The following is a 21,230-nucleotide window of genomic DNA, read 5'->3' as shown; positions in this document are numbered from 1 at the left end:
ATGTATTTAACAGAATGTGTATTATATTATCAAATCTTTGACAATCATAAAAGTAGTGGTAGGTTGACTCAATTTTACCACACTGGAAAATGGGCGATTGAACAATATTTTGGAGGTATAAATGTTGAGAGAGCTGCAATTTCATCAGAGTCATATGAGAAGTACTTGATAATTCTTGGCACCTTAATAGAATCAATAATTGCTTTTGGAACTTCACTTATAGTGGAAATACTTAAATAAGTCTGTATCTCTTACATTTCGTGGTAGTTCATTCAATTCTTTTTATGTTTAAGGAACAAAACAGTTAGCATAAAGAGCGGTTTTCGTAGGTATAAGATGAAGGTGTGTGGAATTACGAAGAATATACTGACTTGTTTCACCTACTGTGTTAAAAACAAGATTACACAAATATTCAGGTGAGGCCAAATTTACCATCTAATAGATTAATTTATATTTACGACTTTTTTCTTTAAATCGTTGTTATGCACAGATGTTGACAAATTAGATAAAATACGTTTATTGCAACTATAAGTTATTGCCATTGATGTTGAACACATCATACACAAGAATTACAATGAATCACAATATATCACTGAACCGCTTTTAAATATGACTTTAAACTCATAACAGATTTATCCTTCATATTAGCCTTTAAACACTAGAAAACATCCATTTTCTTGATTTTTTACACCATACATTTTCAATACGTCCGCCATCAACGGAACCGGAAGTTAAAATCAAAATATTTAAGTTCATTCTCTAAATGTAAATGAATAAAACTCAGCACAATATAAAATCAAACGAATAATGAAATGTTGACCAATGAAATTATTTTATACATTCAAATAAAACTTTGTTCATATTCATATGAAATAACTGATTAAAATAACACTTAATCGTGTTTAATGCTGTTAAATTAACTGTAATGTCATTTTGATTGCCTCATATGTACTTTACAAAAGAGACAAATATCTTATTTAAAAAAAATACTACTTTTGTATTTTTTTAATCGTGTAAGGCGTTTTTTGTCAAGAATCGCAAGACCGTAAGGCTTTTGCAACTGTTTATGTCACTGTGTACTTTTGTGATTGTGTAATCAGTTTGTACTTTACATGTAGCTAAGTATCTATAAAATATGATAAATATATAAAATATGAGTACCAGACAAAGGTTTTATTGTTTGCTTTTTTATGACAATCATAAGCAATCTTTCCTAGACATCTTTAATTTTTGCGACGTAGGTTAAAGTAATTTCTGCACAATAAAACAAAATTATTCGATGTTTTACCTATTAGAAGTGTTAACATTTTGTTGTTGTATTTGCAAAAATTGTCGTCTGTCGAAATGTTCTAGAGAAGCAATAAGAATACTTATTATTTATGTTCATTATTCTTTTTAGCTCCTGGAATATGATTTACGGGAAAACGTATAACTTCCTTGAATAATATAACACTCTTTTTTGACAAAATTAACATTTTATGACAGTAATGTTATATATCATAATAAGTAGAACTGACAATTGATATACATAATGACAATAGTTGGTTATAATTATTAAAATGATACACACTACTCTTTTGTTTTAAATAGTCCGTGCAATGACATATGTTTCTTAATTGTTAGCTATAAGCCATGTTATATTTTATGCTTAAGTACAGAGTTCTGTCTAATCAGTATGTGGGCATTATCTTACATTTACATTCAACATTACCGCCTGTAATCAAATCAAATCTCAAACTGAACCTGCCACGTTTTCAGTTTTTCGTAGTGGACGTCCTTTCAGATTTCCATCTCACAGACAATATACATTTAAAGATAAGTGCTCATTTGTAAGTTAGATATGATCTGTGATTTACTAACGGGACATGCTGTAGACACAAGGAACCAACTCATCCTCGTTAGGGTGTACTTTTATTTAAAAAAGTTTATATAGATGATAAAATCAATCTCTTATCTCTTTCGTGGAACATTAATTATATGTAAATACTATCTGTCATCCATAAAACATCAACAATCAGATAACTATTGTGTTGATGTCTGATTAAATTCGTCTTTTCGATAAATCGTTTGTTTTAAATCAAACGCTAATGATGTACCCCTTTATTTTATCACGTTAATATAATGTGTTTTTAATACATGTATGTTACAATAAAAAACTTTTAACATATATATTTATTAATCAGGGAATATTGCAATATAATATCCCATGCATAAAACATGGGATATTATATAATTCTATTTATTATATTATACTGAAAAGGAACTACTTAATATTCAGTCAGTACAAACATTTTGAAAAATGGTCAACTACAAAACAAACAATTCAAGAGAAAGTCGGTGTATACCCAAAATGAATATGTCTTATTATTACTATTATGTGCATTATTTTACGACGACACAAATAATATAAATTGAATATACTTCAAATAAACAGATTACATTGCACTGGAAGTTGTTATGGTCGTTTAAACTTTAATAATAATAAATAATAATACATGAGGACGTGTAATTAGTTATTCTAGCGCAGTCTAACACCTATCAGTATATAAATAAAACTTAGATATTAAATATATGTATCATCGTGTTATCCTTTGGGCATCTTTTACAATTCAGCGTGTCTTCCTACAGGAATTACTATTCGTAGGCACAAATTATGACATGACACGAGATGTAATATGATGAGGCAGCACAATATACTCTGAATCTAGTCAATAGGGGGACTCAACATCCTTAATAGAGCGATGTTACGAATAGCAATGTACCTTAGGGAGTCTCCTATATTTTATTATGTGATATTTCCATTATCTGGCTAACATTGTAGATACTGTTGAGGACTAGTTATGGTTTACATTTAAAGACAAAAAGAAATACATGCAAATATATGCAATGATTTTGTCTGTTTATTTGATGACTGACAAAACATAACATTTCATTCAGCTCGATTATTTCACGTGGGATGGTAATGACACTACACGTGTTTTGTCTCTATAAAAGTAAGGCATTCAATGTTATAAAGGTTTTTATTTAAAACTCATTCCTTTTCATTTTTATATATCTTCTTGTATATAACCATGGAAACTAAACAAGCTAGAGCGTGCAGAGCAGGGTGATGCAGGAGTGGGTGGTTTGATTGCATAACAAAACTAGATATGAGTTATATTGTTTAATTAATCATTATGACACGATTCCTTCAAAAAACATTTCAAATGCATTTTACTAAGGCTGATTTTGATTGGAGAGCTATCAGAATGACATTTTCTATGCAAATAAATGTGTTGTTTTGAAATAAAATATTTAATAGATTCGCACTAACATTAAAATTTATTTTAGTGATTTAATTGTAAAAGTGTTCCGTCTTTGAAATAATTGTGTGTGTGTGTGTGTGTGTGTGTGAGCGTGTCTTTGCATATGTATGAAACTAAGGACATACGCCAGACAACACAGCAGCAACTGAGGACATTTTGGAACAGTGAGGACGTCCTCAGTTGGTCATCAATACTATACTATTTAAAATTCCTTTTTTTACATTATATTTAAAAAAAAAATTGTCAGCAGACTCGGTCTTAGTTGACGTTAACTTTCAAGTATGTTTTGCAGTGTGCGGACTTCTACTTTATGTCTGCCATTTTTACGGAGTTAAAAATTAAACACACTTGCTTTTCGCGCATGCGCGAGGGTATCACTAAAGAACGCAACGGAGTTTTCTTTGGCTCAACAAGCGCAACAGTAACACATGCACAAAGTAGGTATATTTACAAAAACGTTTAATCTAATTAATTTAACAGAAGTTGAACTAATTGCTTTGAGTAAAAAAGATACATAAGTAATGTCGGCGTTCCCTGCCGTCTCAAAACAATTAACGTTGATCATAACTTTTTTACTTCTAAGTGTATTGTCTTCATACTTGGCCACAGCAATCCTTGGAACAATATCTAAAAAATATACCAGACTAAACTTGACCTTTATTTATATATGGCCTCGACCTTCAAGGTTAAATGTCTAAATTTTGCTTGATTTTTGCTCATTATTGCTATATTAACTTTGTTATTTTTGAATGGACTGTCTTTATACTGTAACACAACAATCTTCTTGGATAGACCTTTAAGTTAAAAAGACTAACCCTGACCTTCAATCAAAAATGACCTTGACTTTGAAGGTTAAATTATTGAAATTTTTAATTTTCTGCTAAAACTGACAATATATGTGTTGTTAAAGAATAGATTGACTCCATATTATAAGACAGTGTGCTTTAGGATAATACCTTTATGTATATCAAACATTATTTGATTTCTAATCACTTATGAATTTGACCTTGAAGGTCAAACTATTGAATAATTACTGTTTTTTGCTATTACTGAATATAACTTAGTGATTACTAAAAAGGTTATGTTCACCCTAGGACAAAACAACTTTACGGATAATACTTTGTGAAACGTTGAACTGATTTCTCACTTCAAGCTATAAATGACCTTTACAATAAAGGTCAAATTATTAAATTTTTGATAAATTGCTATAAGTTTGTTGTTTATGTATTGAATCGGATAAAACAAGACTTGCTACAAAAAAGCATATCAAATTATTCAAAAATTTGACCTTGACCTTTAATTGACCTTGACAGTCAATGTCAATTTTGGTAAATTATTTAAAAACAAGACTTGCTACCAAGCAAGCATTTTGAATAATTTAAAGATGACCTTGGACCATTTTTGACATTGACAGTCAATGTCAAATTAGTGAATTTATTTTTTTCATTCTTTTTTATTTTTTAGTTATATGATTTGGACCATGTGCACAGTTTTAGATGTTTATTTGAACTTTTATGTTAACTGACTTTTTTTTAATGAAAATGTAAATACTTCCTTACGTACTTGTTTCAATTCCTTTTTTGAAGAATCTTTTAAACTCATACTTTGTTTGCTTTTAGAAAAGTTAAAAAAATAGTAAAAAAAGTCGAGCAATGAATGTTTGTTTTGAAATTCAAATAATTCCGACATATTATTCCGTTAATGATAGATAATGTATCACCTTAGTGAACACTGTCGGCACTGCAGACTTATTGGTACAACGGAGATATGCTTGGCGCTACGGCTGTTTTTTTATTAAAAAGATCGGAATGTAATTCATTAATCATGATTTTGATAATAATCTTTTGAAATATTAAAGAAGTTAAATGCTATTTCATATTGCTAATAATTATTGAAAGTCTGTATTAATGTTTAATTTATTCAAAGATTACATTATTTCATAATGGACTTATTCTCGGTGCAACCGAGAGTTATTCATTTGGTGTAACTCAGTTTTCTTTTTATAAATCATTAATTACATAAGTAATCAATTAATGATCTCATCGTGGAATATGTTTATAAAATTTATTATGAAAAATAAAATAGATTATAAAATCTTGTTTTAAAGGATTTTATGCTGGCGCAACGGATTTTTCCTACAGAACTTCCCTGGTGCAACAGATATACTGAAATATTTTTATAAACACAATTCACGTTATTAAAATTTTATAAAGGAGACCCCTTAAGATCGATGACATCAAACGTAAATTATAAAAATTGCAAAAGTATGTTATATTGTGCTTGTTATGCTTCCCAAAAAATTTCGGGGGAGCATATAGTCGTCGGGTTGTCCGTCCGTCCGTCAGTCCGTACAAACCAGAGCTACATTATGGGGTTTGGTCTATTGTTCTCATAACAATAGATGTCTTTGATGTCATTCATTCCGTTTCTCTTGTGGGGTAATTTTCGGTGCATGTTATTTATATTATACTAGAGATACTATGTCGTGGCCACGAGGTACTAAGTCGTGGCCACGAGATACTATGTCGTGGCCACCCGAGATTACTAAGTCGTGGCCACGAGATAGCTAACTCGTGGCCACGAGTTACTAAGTCGTGGTCACAAGATAGCTAAGTCGTGGTCACGAGATACTATGTCGTGGCCACGAGTTACTAAGTCGTGGCCACGAGATCCTATGTCGTGGCCACGAGATACTAAGTCGTGGCCACGAGATAGCTAACTCGTGGCCACGAGATAGCTAACTCGTGGCCACAAGATAGCCAAGTCGTGGTCACGAGATACTATGTCTTGGCCACGAGTTACTAAGTCGTGGCCACGAGATACTATGTCGTGACCAAGAGTTACTAAGTCGTGGCCACGAGATACTAAGTCGTGGCCACGAGATAGCTAACTCGTGGTCACGAGTTACTAAGTCGTGGCAACAAGATAGCTAAGTCGTTGCCACGAGATACTATGTCGTAGCCACGAGTTATTAAGTCGTGGCCACGAGATATTATGTCGTGGCCACGAGTTACTAAGTCGTGGCCACGAGATAGCTTACTCGTGGCCATGAGATACTATGTCGTGGCCATGAGTTACTAAGTCGTGGCCACGAGATAGCTAAGTCGTGGCCACGAGATAATTAACCAATCAGAATACACTATATATATAATGATTTTTTTTAAACTTAACAACTTACTTTTACATGCAACATTAATCTTTGAAAAGATATTCACTTTGAAATTGTCTTTTAGATCATATTAGAAAGTCACCTTCCAAGGCCCATCAGACCTAAATTTTGACTATAGCTCTTTGTTGGGACAATTTTGTGATCGAATTGGTCAGTTTGTACGTACTACGGCCTGTTAATCTTATTCATACGATAAATGAGAAGGAATAGGTCCTGGTTAATTTTATTTGGAAGCGACATTGTCCATGGACAGTAGATAGCCTATAAGATAAAAGTCATTGTCTGATGAATAATTTAGAAAGGATAAGCCATGGTTTATAAAACCCAGAAAGATCATTGCACCTGATCAGTAAATAACATCTAATAATTTCGAGGTCATTGGGTCAAAAATCAGGGTCACAGTGACGCTAAATGTAAAATTATTGACAAGTCAATAAGTTGTATAAATGGCACTTTTACAGGCTGGTGAAGTAGGGTTAACCTTGTACTATAGCACATGTCTAGTTAATTAGGGAAATTCATATAAATGGTGTTATCTGATTGGTTATAGTAACTCGTGGCCACGACATAATATCTCGTGGCCACGAGTTAGCTATCTCGTGGCCATCACTTAGTAACTCGTGGCCAAGACATAGTATCTCGTGGCCACGACGACTTAGCTATCTCGTGGCCACGACTTAGTAACTCGTGGCCACGACTTAGTAACTCGTGACCACGACATAGTATCTCGTGGCCACAACTTAGTAACTCGTGGCGTATGGTCCCCAAGTAAAATAATGCATGTGCCCTAAACGAGTGAACAATGGATGGAACTAAATAAAATGGAATTAAGAAAGGGGATCCGAGGTTATGAAGCGTGCATATCACAGACAAGACGTCAAGAGACAAATAAAATTGAGTTTGAATGAAATATGGTAAGGTCCTTCTCTATCATCTATGACAAAAATTGATATACCAACCCAGACATACTGGATACCAGGATATTTCTGGACCACTGTGGAGTGTGGTGACATATGACCATTTGAAACTCCATTTTATAAATGACTACTACATGACATGATCTAATGACACTTTTGTTAACATTTTTATTACCCCCCCGCCTAAAAGGCGGCGGGGGATATAGAAATAGTCTCCGTCCGTCTTTCCGTCCGACACTTTTGTCCGGTGCATATCTCAAAAAAGTATTTGAGGTATCAATTTGAAACTTCATAGGTGGATAAACCTCATTAAGGAGGAGTGCAGTGCACAAGAATGATAACTCTACCCTGGATAATTTTTGAGTTATTTTCCAAAATTAATTTTTGTCCAGAGCATAACTCAAAAAGCCTTTGAGATATCAACATGAAACTTCATAGGTGCATAGATCTTTCTCAGGAGGTGTGCAGTGCACAAGACTGATAACTCTACCTTTCATATTGTTTGAGTTATTGCCCTTTGTTATGTTACTTTTCATACTTAATGTTTGTCCAGAGCATAACCTATAAAAGTTAGAGGTATCAACTTGAAACTTCATAAGTGGACAAATTTTTCACCTAAATGGAGCATAACAAAAAGTGTTTGAGATATCAAAATTAGGTGCATATATCTTATTTAGGAGGAATGCTATGAGCAAGAATGATAACTCTTCGCTACATATTATTTTTGAGATATATCAAAGAAATGAAAAGAAAATGATAAGTGATCTAAGAATATCAGCTGAAATACAACAGTACCAAGAACAATGCTTACATTTTGCCTTTCATTAATGATGACAAAAAATTGTTGCGATGCTATAATATTATGAACCTTTATTTTGACATTGATTTTCCCCTGAAACATCTACTGGTTTCCATATATGTATAAATGATTGACATTTTTATCTAAATAATATATGATGTAAAATATGATGTTTAATATAATTGATATACTGATTAAGTACAGTTACATTTGATTAATTTTTCTAACCTAAAACTTTAAATCCCAAATGTGACATATTTGTAAAGGAATATGATCTCACTAAATTAAAAAAAAATCCTATTGATATCGGTGAAGGGAAATTTTTTATCCAATCTTATTTTGGGGCCAGGATTATCCTTGCATAGCATTCAGGGCCACTGAATTCAAAAGCAGATAGGTTTAGATATTTTGTATGTAGGTACCTTGAATTGAAGCATTTTTAATGTGCTGTTTTCAATTGAAGTACTATTGGAAAAAAAACTAATTGACCATTTATTAGTCCCCTACCGGTTGAGACCCATTGGTATTGAAATTTCAACAATAATCTGGTATTGTAGCTTAACTGCCTTAAGATTTGTTATTTGTCATATGACATTACTTCATGATCCTCTACACAAGTTATATAAACAGGATCCTGAGGTCTAATTTGACATTTCAAAGGGATCACGAAAGTGTTTGAAAAAAAAAATTCTTCAGACAAGTTTCACGAATGGGTCTGAACTCCTTTTGATAACACAAACAAATTTGTGTTTGGGTGTACATTGCCCTGCCATTGCAATGCCAATGTTGTTAAATCCTTCTTTATGGTGAAGATAAAAGAAATTTGGTAACTATTTATATATATTAAAATATTGAATGCAATTTTCTCATCTTTTATCAGCAATGACCTTTGTATCTTCAAGTGACACCGATACAGATGATGCAGAAAGTAAAAAAGTCAGAAGGAAGGACAATAAAAGTACGTTTAGCAGAATTTAGGACAAAGGTAGTAGTAATGTCATATAATGAGACAACTTATAATGTAGAAGAATCCTTAAAAAAATACAACAAAAATATGACTTAGGAAAGGCATTATGTGACAAAGACTTTGATCAAATAGACTTTAAAACAATTAGAAGGATCATTCGTCATTTCTAATAATTTGTTCTGAAAGCTCTATTTGTTATTTAGCACACACACTTATAGATAATAAAGGTCATGGTTAGAGTATAACATAATTGTGACCTGGTACTTGACTTTTTCGAGTCCCTTAGATATAGGAATTACACTAGTCATGAGCCATTAAATATTTACGTGGATAGTCTTAAGTAATAGATAGCAATATGTTCTTAATATGAAGAGCATATGTTCACAGTCATTGCGTTATAGCCGCTGAAAAAAAATAATGAAACTGATGGCGTTTATAATAAGTTTCAGAGCTTTGATAATAAAGATACTGATTTGGAGCTGTTAATAAAAATAACGAAGGCTATAGATAGCATTCAAAAACCGATTTGTGTATTGCCTCTCAGTATCAATTGTACTGTATCCTCTCTTGCCTGGGAATACACAGCCCTAGTATGGCACACTTAATGTCCCTCTTCTAAGTTTTTCAGATTTGAATCCAAAATAAACAAGAGGGCCATGATGGCCCTTAGTCGCTCACCAGAAACAACTGTTTTTTAGTGTTAGAAAGCTCAACTTAACTTGCCCATGTAGCTATATACTTTACAGCATTGATTGTTTTTTTCCTTCATAATAAACCATATTGCCAAGATGACCCTAGATCATTCATATGGCCCACAATTCATTGTCCACTTTATAAACTGAAAATATTTTCTAATATTTTGGAAAGGCTTTATTAAAAATATTTATGTTGCAAGTGTATTCCTATGAGACTATGTAGAATAAATGCAGAATAATTGACCAATAGAGCAGGGGTAATATTTTGATAGGAATTTTTTTCATAACTTTTATGAATGAATACACAATATGTCACATGCAAAATATGTAAGGTGAAGATGTTTGTTTGTTTGGATTTTTACGGCACGTCAACACATAACTGGCCATATCGTGCCGAATGCTATAATAGGCTTAAAATATCATGTAAAGCATTGTAAATGACAATAGAAATGAGCCAATTAGATCCTAGAATACAAGTTTATCTCTTTTAAATAATCAATTATGTTTTTTGATGGAATAGTATTAAAAAGTTCTTTGAGTGAATTTACAGAATAAAATCTATTACGGCCTGTAAAAAATCATGACATTCAAGAAGAAAATGCTTGACAGTAAAATTTTCATTACAACCTACACAGAAAGGGGCATTGTCATTTGTGAGGAGATAAGAGTGGGTAACTCTAGTGTGTCCAATTCGGCATCGAAGAAGAACTGTTTGATCACGGCGGTTTGACAGAGATAGAGATGGTGACATATCAAGAGATGGGTTTATATCGTGAAGTTTATTAAAAACGGCATTGTCCCAATTTGCTTTCCATTCAGATGATACGAGTTTATTTATAGCCGGTCTAAAATCACAAGCAGGTAACAATAAGTCAGTGTTTTGAAAATTTAATGATTGTTTAGCTAAAGCATCTACTTTTTCATTTCCTAGTATTCCTACATGGCTTGGAATCCAATATTATTTAACATATTTTGTTTTTAGTATATCATGAAATCGTAAAAGAAGTTTCTTTACCATGATATTGTCAGATTTTTTATTTTTAATGGATATTAAAACAGAAAGCGAGTCAGAAAATATCACAAATTTATCGTGGGTATGCTGTGCTATGTATGACAATGCTAAATCGATAGCTTTTGCTTCAGCAGTAAAAATTGATGCATTATCTGGTAACCTCATACTCGATGTAAAATTATTTTCAAACACAGCCGCACCTACTTTGCAACCTTCTTTTGAACCGTCCGTATAAATATGTATAAAATCTTCATGTTCTTCCTTAATTGCTAGAAACTTCTCTTTGAAATATTCAGGTGAATTTGATGCCTTTTTTATATTTGAAAGGTTAATATTTATTTCCCGGGGAATTATAAGTCCAAGGTGGAACATCCTCATCGTCATTTTGAATGACACTGTCTGGATTAATTTTTAAGTTTATCTAAATCATCTTTTAGACGAAGGCCTAATGGTTTAATTTCCTTTGGTTTGGTAACAAATTTTTCAGTATAACTTGGTTTGAAAATAATATTTTTAGCTGGATTTTTCCTATTAGATGAAATTCTAGTTGCATATTGAAGTGATAGCTTTTTACGACGAAGATAAAGCGATGGTTCCCCAGCTTCCGCATATAGACTTTCTACAGGTGAAGTGCGAAAGGCACCTAAAGCTAAACGTAAACCCTGGTGATGTATGGTATCTAGCATTTGAAGATATCATTTTCTTGCAGACCCATATACTACAGAACCATAATCTAATCTTGATCGGATAAGACTTCTGTATAATTTCAGTAATGTGGAAGAATTTGATCCCCAATTTGTACTTGATAAAACCTTAAGTAAATTTAAAGCTTTTAGGCATTTAGTTTTCAAATGTTTAATATGTGGTATAAAAGAAAGTTTTTTATCAAATATAATTCCTAGAAACTTAGCTTCATCAACTACTGGAATTTTAGAACCAGATATGTAAAGTTCAGGGTCATTATGTTGTTTTCGCAATCGGCAGAAATGAACACATTGAGTTTTTGACTTTGAAAATTTAAACCCATTTTCTATTGCCCACTTCTGAATTTTATCTAAATTTTGTTGAAGTTGCCGCCGTTCAATTGTTCTCATACTTTTCGATCGATAGCAGATAAGAAAATCGTCTACATATAGAGAACAATCTATGCCTGGTGTAAGAGCGCTAGCAATATTGTTTATTTTAAGGCCAAAAAGTGTAACAGAAAGTATGCTTCCTTGAGGAACACCTTGTTCTTGTTGGTGGTCTTGAGAAAAAGTTGAACCAAGTCTTACTTTAAAGTGCCTATCGTTTAAAAAATCCAGAAATGAAAAGAGGAAGTCTGCCATTAAGTCCAGCATCATTTAGATCTTTTAGGATACCATATTTCCAAGAAGTGTCGTAAGCCTTCTCAAGATCAAAGAAAATTGATACCAGGTGTTGTTTATTTACAAAGGCTTCTCTTATAAAAGTCTCAAGTCGTACAAGATGATCGTTTGTACTTCGCTGTTTACGAAAACCTGACTGAAAATTAGTGATAATTCCATTATTTTCTAGATACCAAACTAACCGATTATTTATCATTCTCTCGAATGTTTTGCAGAGGCAACTTGTAAGTGAAATTGGACGATAATTTGTAGGGTCAGTTGAATCTTTTCCAGGTTTAGGGATAGGAATAATCAACGCATTCTTCCAAGTGTTGGGAAATTCACAGATACCCAAATTTTGTTAAAAATTTCAAGAAGCAAGTCTAAGGATTGGGGTGGTAAATGTTTAAGAAACTGGTAGTAAATTTCGTCCGGACCTGCAGCACTATCTTTTGCAGTTTTGATTGAATAAATTAAGTCATCAATAGAGAAAAGGGAATTATAGTCTTCGTCGTTTGTTAAAGTAAAATTAATATACTCTTTCTCAGCTTTACATTTATGTTGTTGAAATGTATTTGAATAATTGCTCGAAGAAGAGTTCTTTTCAAACGTTTTAGCCAAAGTTTCTGCAATATCTGTTTTTGTTTTGGCATATTGGCCATCACCAGTTTTTACGTGAACAGTTGGACTCTTTTTATACTTACCACTTATTTTTCGTACTGCATCCCAGACTTTCCTAATAGGAGTATTTGAATTAATATTTGAAACATAAGATTGCCATGATTGGCGTTTAGATTGACGCACTGATCTTCTAGCTTTGGCTCTAAATATTCTATAATTTTCAAGGTTTTCTGTTGTAGGGCTATGTTCAAACTTTTTGAGTGAAGCTTTCCGTATACGAACGGCTTTTTTACATTCATCGTTAAACCATGGTTTTTTGATTTTGTTACTTTTATTATTATTTTTTAATGGAATAACTTTGCAAGCAATCGTATGTAATGCTGAAGAGAAAGTTTCAGCTATATCATCAGAGGTGAAATCAAATTCATTTTTTGTTAGATCAATAGAACAGAGCCTAGTAAATGTTTCCCAATCTGCTTTCTTAAATTTAAAAATTTGACGTCCTTCATCTGGTATAGAGTCATTTGATGTAAGTAACAATGGATAATGATCACTGCCGTACTGGTCATCTAAAACTTTCCAATCGAAGTCCAAGTATATAGCAGAGTGGACAATCGAGAGGTCGATGCAAGAAAACGTACCTGTAGCTGGATGTAAATATGTAGGTGACCGATTGTTTAATAAACAAAGCTGAAAGTTATCTATCAATTTTTCAGTTATATTACCCTTATTATTTGTAGATGTACTGCCCCACATAGGATTGTGAGCATTAAAGTCGCCTAACAAAAGGAAAGATGATGGTAATTGCCGAACAATACTTTCAAGTTCATCACTTGTTACCGTTAAAATTTGGAGGAAGGTATAAAGAACAAATTGTTAGTGGTCGATGTAAGGTCACCTGCACAGCTAAAGCTTGTAATCTTGTGTTTAGTTTTAATTCTTTTTGAGGAATGCAATTTGCGATAGCAATGCTTGTACCACCTGATGTTCTTGCGTTACTAGTGCATATATAATTATAAAGTGTATAATCTTTTATAGAGATATTATCTTTAGGAGATAACATAGTCTCCTGAAGACATAATACATTTGGAGAGAATTTTGATAATAGTAAAAGTAGATCATTATAATTTGACTTAAGACCTCGGCAATTCCATTGTAGGATAGAATGACTTCTATTATCCATTTTAAAGAATATTTATATCATTTAGGAAACTTTATTGGACTTCTGCTATTCGGAGTTGGAGGAGGGGAGAGGTAAGGATCCTCATCCTCCATCAATTGGGTGTCGTGAAGTGGATCGAACCGATTTTCTGTGTTGATCGGGTTCCGCATTGCTTTTTTCAACCGATCTGTGATGACAATTCGCTCTTTAGGCGATTGTTTTTGAATAACTTTCTCAGAAGATGCTATTTGAATGTTTGCGGTTTGCTTCTTTGGAGAAGACTTTAATGGTGACTGAGTCTGCACAGAGGTAGACTGCTTACTTTGTGAAGCTGTATGCTTTGTAGGTAATGGTAACTTAATTGGGGGGCATTGACATAAGTTGACCTGTACTGCAGGTGAAGATGTTTGAAGTAACAATGTTTTTTATACATTCTATATGTTAATATAACTGGAATACACAATATGTCACATGCAAAATATGTAAGGTGAAGATGTTTGAAGTAACAATGTTTTTATACATTCTATATGTTAATATAACTGTACCTAAAAATGACAATAGGTAAAACAATGTAAAAAATATCAAAAGAAGGTCAGCTGATATCAAAATTCAATTCAGCATCACAAATTACACCCCTTATCCAAATTACAAGTCTGTTTGTCAATAAGCAAGAAAGTAGGTCAATGATATCAAAGAAATCAAAACAGGTCAACTGATATGAAAATTCAATTCAGCATCAGAAATTACACCCCTTGTGCAAACATAAAGTCTATACATAAAAAATCACATAAGTGATATCTGATCTCTCAACTGATATCAACTTTCAACTATGGACATGAAACAAGGTTCAACAATGTCTTCCAAAATTAATTGAAATGTGTTTCTCCAAGTTTGAATCCAATTCAATAAAGATTAAAAATAAAGTTTTAACAGAATTTAATATAAAAAAATGAGCATACAAACTCATCTTTGTTATTAAAGTGCAGCAAAACAAAATCTTTCTTTTGGCCTAATTTTATTTCCTGGAAAAAAATTCTGTTCACTGACCTACCAATGACCCTATAGACAGTTTCTGATGTAATCAGTGAATCCAAATTCTATGGCAGATTTTATGCTTAACGAGATTACACTTGTGAAAAAAATCAGAACTTTATTTTTTCTATACCATTGAACTTTGCCATAGTGCATGTCTAGTGAGTTTTGGGATCAGGGTTTTATTTAAGCATGTAAAATGAACTAGAACTCCGCGAGTCTGATGTGTCGCCTTGTGAACAATATAGTTTAGGAGAAATGGCCAGGACAAAAATGCAATATGAAAACTAACAAAGGGCAATTACTCAAAAAATAATAAATGCAGATCAGCAGTTTTTGTGCACTGCACTTCTTATCAATAAGGTCTATCATTCTATGAAGTTTCAAGTCCATATCTTTTATAATTTATGAAAAATAGCCTGGACAAAAATAAAGTATGAAAATTAATAAAGGGTAATAACTCACAAATAAGAAGTGCAGAGTACCGGTTCTTGTACACTGCACTTTTTCTTAATGAGATCTATCATCCTATGAAGTTTCATGTCCATAGCTTTCATACTTGAGGAGAAATGACCAGGACAAAAATAAAGTAAGAAAATCAACAAAGGGCAATAACTCAAAAATTAGGAAATGCAGAGTACCGATTCTTGTGCACTGCACTTCTTCTAAATGAGATCTATCATCCTATGAAGTTTCAAGTCCATAGCTTTTATACTTAAGGAGAAATGGCCCGGACAAAATTAAAGTATGAAAATTAACAAAGGGCAATAACTAAAAAAAAAAGAAATGCAGAGTACCTGTTCTTGTGCGCTGCACTTTTTCTTAATGAGATCTATCATCCTGTGAAGTTTCAAGTCCATGGCTTTTATACATTAGGAGAAATGGCCCGGACAAAAATAAAGTATGAAAATTAACAAAGGGCAATAACTCAAAAATTAGGAAGTGCAGAGTACCGATTCTTGTGCACTGCACTTCTTCCTAATGAGATTTATCATCCTATGAAGTTTCAATTCCATAGCTTATGGCCCGGACAAAATTAAAGTATGAAAATTAACAAGCAATTATCATAGTATTGCAAGCAATCCATAAGTACCCTACCGGTTAGAACCCCAGCAGCATTCTGATGGGCCATTGGCCATTCAATTTTACCAGTTGATGAATGACATGAATGAACTTCAATCTTTTGAGTTCTAAGTTGGTCTATATCACAGTAATGTGTTAAGTTTCCCTGCCTAGTAAGGAAATTCTGTTTAAACAACCTTGTCATATTATTATGATGTGGGATTTTAAAGTAAATCCTATAAGGAATGAAGAAGTTGGAGTGAAAAATACCAATTTCTCGGAAAAAATCTAAGTTCAAAGGGGAGATAATTCTGGAAATAGTCTTGCTAGAGTATTTAACCTTCTCAAAAATGTTGAGTGTTAATAAGAAACATATATATGAAGTTTGAAGTAGATACATTAGGAAATAAAGAAGTTATTTAAAAAAGACAACATTTTTTTTTCATAAAAATTCTAAGTTCAAGGGAGGTAATACTGATATTTTTTGTGCTAGAGTTGTAAACCTTGTCACATATGATGTGGTTGATGGCCAGAAACTTATATTTAAAGTTTGAAGTAAACACCTTAAGAAATAAAGAACTTATAGTGAAAAAGCTGAAAAATTTAAATCTGAAATCTTGAAATTCAGGCTATTTGTTGCCATAGCAACCAGAATTTTCAACATAGGAAGAAAAGAAAAACAGGGTTGCCAGCACTTTGGTGAAATAAAATTTCCTGACTTTTCCCTGACCAATTCATGTTTTTCACTGACCAAAATCGTCAAACACATAAACGGCCTCCTGACCTCCCCTATAGCCGTCCAATCCTCCCATATATTTTTGCATGTAAACTTGTATTTATTTTCTAAAACATAAAACATTTACATCAAAGTAATGATTCAAACATTGTGTTCTACTATTCTTAACTATTTCTATTCAAACACAGTGTGACTGTTGGTCAGTGAAACATGTGAAACATATGACATGAACATCAGAAGAATCATAATATAAGCATCTGTATTAGAAATCACATAAGTCACTCTTTCCTTCCTAGTTGTAACACATAAAACACCAAGACTATAAGAGTAATACTTGTATGACAAAACTTAAAATTCAAACATCTCTAAACTATAAGAACAATAAACATTTAACACGGTTACTTGTATAAGGCATCATGATAAACTCCACTGATTGTGAAAACAAGAACATAGGGCTTATTTTGGCATATCATAAAATAATCACTATAAAATTAAAGACTTTGAATGAGTGAAGTAAGTTAGTGTGAAAAAGGTTAGTGTGAAAAACATAGCATTGCATAATTTAACCAGTTTCCATCATGTTTGCAAGACAAATCCTCTTGTACAATTTCTTAGTGTCAAAGCAAAAAGCAAAGAAGGGCTTTTAATTACTAACAAAATCTAGTCAGTATACATGTATACCAAACTACCATATTGGCATATAACCTGCTTTGCTTTTTGCTTTGACACTAAGATATTGTACAAGAGGATTTGTCTTGCAAACATGATGGAAACTGGTTAAATTATGCAACAGAAATTACGTATTAGCCAGCTCTGGAGGCAAGGGTTGCAAAGCCTTTCAGTCTTTAGACTGAATGATATTCTAAGGTAAATAATGGGTATTATAATCACTAAGTTAACATATAATGCTTCTAAATATCACAGTTTACTGTTATTTGAATTTAATTCTTAACTGTGAGAGTGATAAAGTCAAATATTAAATGCCTAAAGACTGCCATAGCCAAGAAAGACCTTCAATGCATATATTTTTCGAGCTTTGAAATAATTTTTCCCTGACTTTTCAGGATTTTCATTTTTCACTGACCAAATTTCATAATTCCCTGACAATTCCCTGACCTTGAAAAATACCCAATTTCCCTGACTTTTCAAGTCCGCTGGCAACCCTGAAAAAGATGTGCATAATCTCCAGACTGTCATCTAGCCATATTTGAAGTTTCATAAAAATATTTTCAGTACTTTTTGAGTTATCACTTGATCCAGTTTATGTGTTAAATTTGCCATATTTTCAGACTATTCGTTGCCATAGCAACCAGAATTTTCAACAAAGGAAGAAAAAAAAGACGTGCATAATGTCCATATCTATCCATATATCAAGTTTCATAAAAATATTTCAGTACTTTTTGCGTTATCGCGGGATCCAGTTTTGTGGACCGACGGACTGACGGACAGACAGACAGACAGACAGAGGGTAAACCTAAAGTCCCCTCCGGTAGGGGACTAATAAAGGGCAATAACTCAAAAATTAAGATTTGCAGACTACCGTTCCTTGTGCACTGCATTTTGGGTTATTGAAAGAAGCATGCATACCAAGTTTGAAGTCAACCAGACTTATAGTGACTGAGTTATGCTCCGGACAAGCTTTAGGGGACGCCGACAACAACACAGACGCCGCCGCCGACAAAAGTAACCCCTTTATGTCGCCTTTTCAAGGCGACACAAAAACTATGTGCAGATATGTTTACAGTTCAGATACAAAGCATAATAATTGATTCGATGTGAAAGTATTCAAACTTGAAAAAAAGCATTTACTGTATAACATAGCTGTATACTACCTTTTCAATTAAGTATTACCTATTTCTGAAAACATTTATGATAAATCATCACTATAAAGTTTGTTGTTAATCATTATGTTCAAGTGATTTTGTAAATATCAATTTTTCTATCCCCATTGGTCATGACCTCAAATAATTTCATCAGCAAACAGGTCATTACTCCCAGCTTAGAATAATTGCATAACAGATCACATTTATGAAAGACTTTCCAACATAGGTTGTTTCCCTTTCATCAAATTTCATATTTGATCACACTTATAATTGCTATACAGTCTCTTTGTAAATATAAAATAAACATGTTTCAACTTCACACAAAGCTGTGTTTTATATTCTACAAACTAAAGGAGGTTACAATATAAATATAAAGTGTCATTAAAAAACAGGCACTTATTTTTTAAGAAAAGGCCAATTTACTTGACCCGTAATAAGGCACACAGCTTCCAATAGATAATTATACATTCTTTCAATATGTTTCTATTTTTATCTTTAGTGGCCCCTAAAAGGGGCCAATCAAATTAATATGAGCAAACTTGATAAAAGACTATCCAAGAATGCTACAGACAAAGTTTGGTGATCATCCATCCATAAGTTCTGTAGAAAGGGGCGTTTAAAGGTATTTCTATTTTAGCTTTAGCAGCCCCTAAAAGGGGCCAATCAAATTAATATGAGCAAACTTAATAAAACACTACTCAAAAATGCTACAGACAAAGTTTGGTGATCATCCATTCATTAGTTCTGTAGAAGAAGATGTTTAAATGTGTTTCTATTTTTAGCTCTGCTGACCCCTAAAAGGGGCCAATTGAAACGACATGAGCAAGCTTGATAAAAGAATACCCAAGAATGCTACAGACAAAGTTTGGTGATCATCCATCCATTAGTTCTGTAGAAAGAGACATTTAATGGTATTTCTATTTTTAGCTTCTTTCAATATGTTTCTATGTTTATCTTTAGTGGCCCCTAAAAGGGGCCAATCAAATTAATATGAGCCAACTTGATAAAACACTACTCAAGAATGCTACAGACAAAGTTTGGTGATCATCCATCCGTTGGTTCTGTAGAAGATGTTTAAAGGTTTCTCTATTTTTAGCCCTGGAGACCCCTAAAAGGGGCCAATCAAATTAATATGAGCAAATTTGATAAACACTACTAAACAATTCAAGTGTAACTGTCACAAGGATGCTACAGACCAAATTTAAAGTAAATCTGCCCAGCAGTTTCAGAGAAGAAGACGATGGTTGACGCATGACGACGGAGTATCCCCCTTTGATACTAATAGCTCACCCTGAGCCTTCGGCTCTGGTGAGCTAAAAAGGCACTGTCACAGGGATCTCTTGATGAAACATACAGTTCTATTATATAGCAACAAACTTTAAAAATATTCTAAAACACTGCAAGGGTTTATATTTGGTAAACTGTAGCATTCCCTAGTGAACCTCTTCCAAGATTATGTTTAAATCATGACCCAAGAAAATTTTTAACCTTCCTCAAGGAATCACTTTTATTTTATGTTTAAAAGAATCAAGAGTCTAGATATTGTTTTATAGCATTACCTAGTGGACTTCTTTAGGGATTCTGTATTTATCTATTTCAAGAACAAATGGTGGGGTCATATTTTTGTGTCTCATTAAAAAAGGTGACATATAGGGGCTACTTTGATCGGCAGCAGTGGCTATATCAATAATTTAGTCCCATTTGACCTGCAGCCTCCAAACCAATGATGACTTGTGTTTAATGATAAAGGTCACCAAGAGATAAAAAAAAAACTAGGTCATAGGGTTGTCTTGTCTGTTGTCTTAGGATATGTTGCCTGCTTTTTAAATTTGTCTTTTGACGTCTTATCTGTGATATGCAGGCTTCATAACCTCTGATCCCCTTTCAAAATTCCATTTTGTTTAGTTCCGCCCATTGTTTTCTCGTTTAGGGCACACGCTTTTTATTACTTGGGGACCATACGCCGCTTTACATGGAATGGCACGTAAGTGTCACATTGAAGGTTCCATGATAACCGCCGTATGAACACATCTGCGGATGCTTCTAAATTCTAAATTTTACCATCTCTTGTTTAAATGTTGAATTCTGCTTAAGCCGGTGCTAGGGGGCGTGGACGGTAACTTGCACTTTCCAGTACCGTCCATGAACAGGCTCAATCAAACCGAGCCTGCAACATTTACAATTTTGCCGTGTTGGGCTTTCTTTAGGGATTCTGTGTTCATTTCATTCATTGATATGTAGAAAAACCTGTTGTTTTTTTGTGGCACAGCCATCATGGCCCACATGTCTCTTTTTTAGTTTGGTTTGCTTGTTATAAAAATGTTTCCTTGCTTATATTACTCAGTTGATGTGCATGTTATATATGTATTGTGATAGTGCAAAAGAAAAACATGGTATATACATTAATTCGTTTTTTCTTTGTAGAAAAACAGTTCATGATACATGTACCTGTTCAAAGAAACGCCATTGAATTTTTTTTTCAAAAAAATATTTTGCTGTCGAAGGTGCCTGGAAAACTTGAGTGCATTAATGCCCAGGAGGTAGAGCCACTATTTGCTCATTATCAATGGACAGAAATAAAATA

Source organism: Ruditapes philippinarum, unplaced genomic scaffold, assembly GCF_026571515.1.
Source record: "Ruditapes philippinarum isolate M1 unplaced genomic scaffold, ASM2657151v2 ctg4569_1_1_1_1, whole genome shotgun sequence".
Taxonomy (NCBI): Eukaryota; Metazoa; Mollusca; class Bivalvia; order Venerida; family Veneridae; genus Ruditapes; species Ruditapes philippinarum.
This window is presented reverse-complemented; position numbering follows the sequence as displayed.